Here is a 6,000-nt window from a genome sequence, read left to right as displayed (position 1 = left end):
ACTTGCCTTGTTGCTAACAGTTGCCAACTATCATTGACAGATGTCTGGCGAGGAACGCCGGGTCAGAGGAAACTGGTCTGTGTTTCGTAGCAAAATCCTTATGGACTGCTGGCCCCAAGCAGAGAGTTTTCCATAGCTCCTAGAGAGAATGTTTAATGGCATTGTGCAAAGGAAAAACTGCTTCAACATTTGTGCCTTGTCCAGAATGTCTTTAAAGTCACATTCTTCTATTTCCCTTGCTGGAGGGCCCCGGCCTAAGGCACCAGACACCTTTACCATCATCTTTTCATATGCCACACTAGGGTGGGCTTCACAATCTCCTGAAGGAGATTCTGCCTAAGGGGATGCATCTAGGCCGCTTGCGTCATGCAATATGGAGGCTAGATCAGACAGTCTATTTGTCCTCTGCCTGAAACTCCTCAGGCTGTCGAGTGAGACCTATAGGCTCAAACCTAAAAACCATGTCATCATCTTCGTCGAAGGTGAATTGTAATGAAGAGATGAAATCCCTTTCCTTCTTTGGTGCAAACCTAGAAGTCGAGTTGAGGGGTCTTCGACTTTCGTCGCCGACCAGTCCTTCGAGGCAGGCGCAGATGGAGCTTCAAAGAACGCAGCAGCTGATGAAGACATTGGTGGAGTTGAGAATGCTCAAATCCTTGTCAAGGATTTCACCGCTCCCGGGCTTTCCAGCGCACATGGAGGTTTTGGCATACACATTCATAAAAAATATTGAGGCGTTCATCCAGGATGTCTCCCAAATTCAGCACCCTAGCCAGTTAATAGCACCACAGTCTCTGCTGCGTTCAATCCGACCTGTAATATTTGCTTGGGGAACTCCTTGCCATCATTGCATTTCAGGGACAGAATTGCCAGCAACCTCCTGTAAGGAACTCATGGTGGAAACAGTTAAGACATACGCAAGTGATCACAGTTCAAGGTTGTTTATTAAACTGTATAATAGGTGAGAAAAACACTTTATCTAAACCTAAATCTAAGATGGGAGCAAGCTACGACCATCAAATAATAAGAAAGCAGTCCTAGTGGCGTCTTGTCAAATAAAAAGGGCCTATACTAAAAAATCTATTGCCAATCCTCACTAAGTTACAAAAATAGTGTGGGATAATGTTCTCAAGAAAAGAAAGAAGTGTTCACCAAATGATAAGTCAGGATGGTATGGCGGGGTCTCCCTTGCCCACGTTTTTAGCATGGGACAAGTCAGGACCTTTGAGCACAGCACACTCTGGGACCTGCCAGCACGAGGTTACAGTTCCTTTCAACGATGTCAGAATCTTCCAGGGCCAAGTCTCTTTTCCTGGAAAAGTCTCTTGCCTTAAAAGGTCGGCTGTACCAAAACAATAAACAAACAAAAGATAATTTGGCAATCTTTTTTACCTTGGGTGATTGCTCCTCGCCTCTTGGATCCCCCCTTATCCGGGCTCTGATCCTTCTTGCAACGTTAGCCTCCCTCAATCTGGTTCACTATGGCCTTTCACTCAAAAATGTATCACTTAACAATCTCAATGTCCTTTTCACCAACTATCCATCGTGGACATCCATCAGCCGGGTTCACGTTTGCCAGTTTCACAGTTCGCAATCAGTTTTCTCTCATGTGTCAAAGACTTTTGAGTGTATAAAGTGTTTTGCTCGACCCTCGTAGGACCACTTTGACACTTTACAATAGCCTCTTCTAAGGCCTCTTGATCTTCGTAATTTCACCAAAACCCCAAAAAGTCTTCACCTGACCACACCGCTTCTGAACCTTTTACTAGGGTTTCTTTAAAGTTCAATTACACAAGTTCTCTGTTCAACAAGGTTGCCGCCTGCAACCTTGGGCCCAGCACAGTTCGGTTTCAGTATCTGTCTTCTGCGATTTACCGGCTGTGCTGAACAGTTGGGAGTCTCTTGTCTCGGGAGTCAAGGACGGCACCACGATGGCAATCGGTTCTCCCCGCTTTGACTATCAGCGTGGGAGGGCCCTGTGTGCCACTGACACCTGTCACACCACACGCCAGCTGGACTTCTCCGTCTTATGATTTCCTTTTCGGAGGCTTTGCGGGTCTGAGTTGAAAAGACCAAGGGCAATTCCGTCCTCGTCGTCCCTCCAGGTCTTTCTGCCTTTCTCCTCCGTTTGAACTGCCGGTCCGGAATAGCTGCTTCCTCGTGCGTTCGGCCTTGCTCGAAGTGTGCTTTCGTGCTCCGCCTTTTATCCCTGTGGGGAAGGCAAAGGGCTGCCAGGTGTGCGTAGTTTTTGTCAATTGCTGGACTCTGGCTGACCCTTGTGTTGGGACAGGTCAGGTACACGGCTCAGGTGTTAGTCCGTTGTCTGTCACAGTGTAGGAAAGCGTCCATGTTGGTAAAGGGGGGTAGAACTTCTGAATATCCTATGGGGTAGGATGGGGAAAAGGTGTTATAGGGAAGGGGCTATCGCGTCTTTCCTGTCTGTGTTCCACTTCCACTCCCCGGGGATCCCTCATCCAGTTGATTCTCCCACACTGGTTCACCCCCAGGAGCTGGATCCATTAGCGATGGCCGTGTCCTGGCCACCTGGATGACAGATCCTCAGGGACTAGCGGGTGAGACACCTTCACGTTTCTCACACTCCTTTCCTGCATTCAACATAGTGCAGGATGTCTTGTCAGTATGCAAGAGACATTCATTTTCCTCGTGGCTAGACTACTAGAGGCAATACAATTTCAGCAAATGTTGTCTGGATTTCTCTCTATCTGTGCCGAGGCGTAGCCAGGATTGTCCAACAAGTGGGGCCTGAAGCTAAATGTAGATGGGCCAACCCCAACAGGATCCTGGAGAAGGAAGGGTGCTTGTTCTCCTCCAAGCCGGATATGCGGGTTAGCCGAGCGTTGTGAGGGAGCTAAAACTAACCAAGGGCGGTTTGTTTTATCCTCAGAGAACATTTTTTAAATAGTGTGTTAAAATGGTGCATTTTACAGCACATTTTCTGTGACAAATTAGGTAAAAAGCCACACAATTTACAATCGGTTTTGTACGGTAAGGCATACAAATAAATGAGATGCCACGTCCCCAAAAAATGCATAGGAGCATTTTACAATGTTTTTTCATGATGCCTTTGACCACTATATGCCACAATTTAGCCAATGTAAAAATATTTGTATACTGATCGTGTCGATCAATATCCAACCTGGTGCACCTAAATATGCTTCTTACATAAGAACATACTCCTGTTGGCTTTGACTTAATGCCAATAAAAAATGCCATTCCATCAATAAAACATTGCCTTGCGGACTGCACACATGCCCCCACCCACCCCCCTGACCCCAATTTCCCCACTATGTAAGAACACTCATTATTTTGCCTTGGACACAGTAAATAAAATGCCATTCCATGTAATACAACATTTCTTTGCTGCCTGCACATATGCCCTTCCCCAAGAATGCTCATCACGTTGGCATTGCCCTTAATGCAAGTAAAACATGCTTGCCACAGTATGAAAAGGACCAGGCTCCCAGCCCAATTGTAGCACTCTTTCCCCACCCCAAACCCTATAATAACACTTATCAAGTTGGCTTTGCATCTCTCAAAAATGCCAGTAAAACATGCAATGCCCCGGTCAGAAAGTTGTCATGGTCCAATACCCACTGGGGCCCAAGCCTCTCATGCAGACAAACACATTCATCCACCAATCATGCACCCATACAGCTTCTATGTCATGCACCCAAGCACCCAGGCATTCACCCTTCATTCTCATTCACAAGCCCACTCGCACCCATGCACACTGCATTAATTCATCTGTGCGCACATGCATAGTTACCCCCTTGCATGCATGCATGCATACATACATATACACACACTAACACAAAACACCCCTCACTCGCATGCATGCATACATCCATACAATCCTCACCCACATGCATAAACAGACAAAAATGCTTTTTTTTCCTTACTTGGTCCCTCCAGACATGACATGCCGCTGCCTCCTCAGCTGCACTCGATGCCTCCAGCAGCCACGTTCCACCCGGAGAGGAACCAGGAAGAAGGGAGAGCTTCCTGGGTCTTGATATGTGCGGAGGAGCTGGAGAGCAGTCTCTGCAGCTTCAGCCATGTAGACAGACAAAATAGGGTCTAAAATAGCCAGATTAAATGTGAGAAGGGTTCTTTACGAGACCTGCTCCACAATGTCCTCCAAATTGTATTGTATCTTAGGCATTAAGGGTGCAGTGATCCTTATACATTTGATAGCTTTTGTAATGGTCTTGCCTGGTGCATAAGGATGCAGAGGTTGGAAACTGACCAAGCCTACATCCTTTCATAACATTTGACTCTGGAAATTCACTGAGGTCACCCTGCTCAAGGCATTCAAGCCCAAAAGGCACAGGGTCACCATCAATGAAAATCTGGCCAAATTTGGACAGACATTCCGATCTGGAAGCTAGGGCACATTTTAGGCTCTCCTGCTCTTGAGTAAGCATTGTGGACCAATTACTGGGCTACCACACTGGAAGGTAGAGCCACAAGACAGAGATGAAGCTGTAAGCTCAACATCCAGAAATGGGAAGATCTCACAGTCGTTCGGTGGTGTGACAGAAGGTCCTCTCCCGGGCTAGAACAGTCAGTAACCACTTGCTCCACCAACAGCATTGAGCCTTGTCAAAAATGTACAGCATCGTTTGCCAGAATTCCACGAACTGTTTTGCAATGTAGGAACTAGTGGGCAACAGTAACTTCACAAGAGTAGGGGGTACTTTGTTTGAAACGCCAACTTCCTGCTGTGGACTTGACAGTGACAATTCTTGAATGAAAAACAGGAGTAGCATCTGGTGGAAGAGCCACTGGGCAAATAATAAATCCTGCACCAATTATCGTTTTTTTCTTTGTTTCTTCACAGTGGCAATACCCCTCTAGTTCATTGCTCTTCTAGGTGGACTGAGAGTTTTCATTATTTGAGGCTGAAGGCCCTGATGGAGCCAAGGAGTTTTGCTGCTCTTGTGCAGAGCAGTAACGACCTTAGCAGCCTCTTCTCAACAGCATTAGGTTGCATAGACTGGCAGGAGCCAGTCTTCAGTGTCATGGTCTGCCCCTAAGCACCAAACACAGAACTAGCACGTTTCTGTCTAATACAGATAATGGCTTCTCACAATCTTTACAGGGCTTAAATCCCAAGGACTTTATAGGAGACATGACTAGGGTCATAATTCACAAGCAGTGCACTCCAAAATGCACAGGGAAAAGGAACTCATGTGACAGGGGCCGGATACATACATGTATATTTAATATAGGGCAGAACCACAGTGCCCACTAGTGGATGAATACATTCTTAAGCTAGACTTGCACTTGCAGGATATTTCTAAGATGAAGTGTGTTTGGAAGAAGGAATCCATTAGAGCTGATGGATCAGTTTGTATAACAAGCAATAAACTCCCTATAAACAAATGTGTCTCCTTTAGAACTTCTACACCCACTGAAAGGAATATACTTGTCAAGTGGTTTTCCCATCGCCTTACTCTCCCAAAATCCCAACTCTAACACTGTTTTAAAATGTTCCAGTGGAACAGGAAAAGTGACATGAACAGGTAGACTATCGTTTTAGGTTAATTTCTTGTAACGTGCACACAATTAACTGAATCATCTCTAGGCTGGACTCTTCGGTAGACTCTCAATACCACCATCAATGAAAGACACCAGGTTTATTTAACAAAGAGTGTGAAAGATATTTCAGGAAGGAGGACATGTGAAAATAAGGTTGTGAAATAAAAAGTTTGGTTGAACAATTTGCTATGGTCTTTCAAAGCAAAGCGTGTTCGCGCATGTACTACCTTCGCCATCACTGTCTCCTTCTCCACCCTAGCCTCCACCCTCGCCTCTCACTAGTCACAGAGCTATCATATTTCCTGTATTTCTCCATTGCTAAAAGACCTGTTAGGCCCTGTTCACAGATGAATCTGGAAATGCTGTTTATGGTGAGTGAGGGTTTATCTTCCTGGAGACTTCCCCCATATTTCCAAAAAGACTAGAGTTTCTGAGATT

The sequence above is a fragment of the Ambystoma mexicanum genome, chromosome 9 (assembly GCF_040938575.1).
Source record: "Ambystoma mexicanum isolate Mex_15411 chromosome 9, UKY_AmexF1_1, whole genome shotgun sequence".
NCBI classification, from domain to species: Eukaryota; Metazoa; Chordata; class Amphibia; order Caudata; family Ambystomatidae; genus Ambystoma; species Ambystoma mexicanum.
This window is presented reverse-complemented; position numbering follows the sequence as displayed.